The sequence below is a fragment of the Mustelus asterias genome, unplaced genomic scaffold (genome assembly GCF_964213995.1).
Source record: "Mustelus asterias unplaced genomic scaffold, sMusAst1.hap1.1 HAP1_SCAFFOLD_3262, whole genome shotgun sequence".
In the NCBI taxonomy this organism is placed as follows: domain Eukaryota; kingdom Metazoa; phylum Chordata; class Chondrichthyes; order Carcharhiniformes; family Triakidae; genus Mustelus; species Mustelus asterias.
Window position 1 is genome coordinate 31,405 of NW_027593207.1, and position 1,096 is coordinate 32,500.

At 63.2% G+C, this 1,096-nt stretch overlaps 1 pseudogene; it reads right to left on the bottom strand.

The window, feature by feature from the left end:
- Nucleotides 1–725: 725 nt before the first annotated feature.
- LOC144490428 (hepatocyte nuclear factor 3-alpha pseudogene) overlaps nucleotides 726–1,096 on the bottom strand; it is a 1,065-nt pseudogene continuing 694 nt past the window's right edge.

A 1,096-nucleotide genomic window follows, 5' to 3' on the forward strand; every position in this document is an offset into this window, starting at 1 on the left:
ATTCGGCCCGTCGAGTCTGCACCGACCACAATCCCACCCCGGGCCCCGTTCCCCGTAACCCCACACATTTACCCGAGCTCGTCCCCCCTGACACTGAGGGGCATTGGCCAAGATTCGTGGGACGGTGCAGCAGGTCTCCGGGGGCCGAATGGCCGTCCTCCTCGGCGGGATGGAGGCTGTACGGCCAATGGCAGCAACGGTTTTGCAACAACGGACCTGGTTCACGTCGGAGGTGGAAGAACGTGGTGTCCGTCAGAAGTCCATTGTCCCCCCCCCCCCCCTCATCTCACCCACGCAAGGAAGGATTGGCATTACTCGGCGCGGGTAAGTGAGGGTACAGCTCTCTCCAAAGCCGGGAGACGTTGGATAAAGTCACATTTCCCCGAGCGAGGGGCAGCAGGGGGGGGAACGTGTTAGGTTTTCGGGGTCAAAGAACAAAGAGAACAAAGAACAGTACAGCACAGGAAACAGGCCCTTCGGCCCTCCAAGCCTGTGCCGCTCCTTGGTCCAACTAGACCAATCGTTTGTGTCCCTCCATTCCCAGGCTGCTCATGTGACTATCCAGGTAAGTCTTAAACGATGTCAGCGTGCCTGTGTCGTCAGACACAGAGAGGACACGTCCTCTTTTCTCCGAACTCTGCCACTTTTCTTGCAGCTCACGTCCGACCCTTGTTGCCCCCCCCCACCACCCTTGTGATGCCTTGTCCTGAGGAAGGGGATTAGGGTTAGATGTAACTGAGCACGGGCTGAGAGTAGAGTGACGGGTAATGGGTGGGTTCCGTGGAGATGGGCGCCAGCTCGTCTGCCGTCTTGGCCAAGGCGGAGCCGGTGGCGAGGTTGGCAGGGAATGCCAGTCCGTAGCCTGAGCAGGGCGCCGCCTGCCCGCGGGCCCCGAGGTCTGTCCTGTTGCGCGGCTGACCGCAAGCCATGAGATTGGTGACGGAGAAGGGGTGGTCCGCGGGCAGGCCAGCCTCCGGCTTGAGGTAGAGGTCGGAGGCCAGTTGGGACAGGAAGGAGGGCTGAGGGGCCGCCCCGGCCTCCGGCGGGGCCCCCCGCTCCGCCGGCAGCCCCGGGCTCCCCCCGGGGCCGGGGGAGG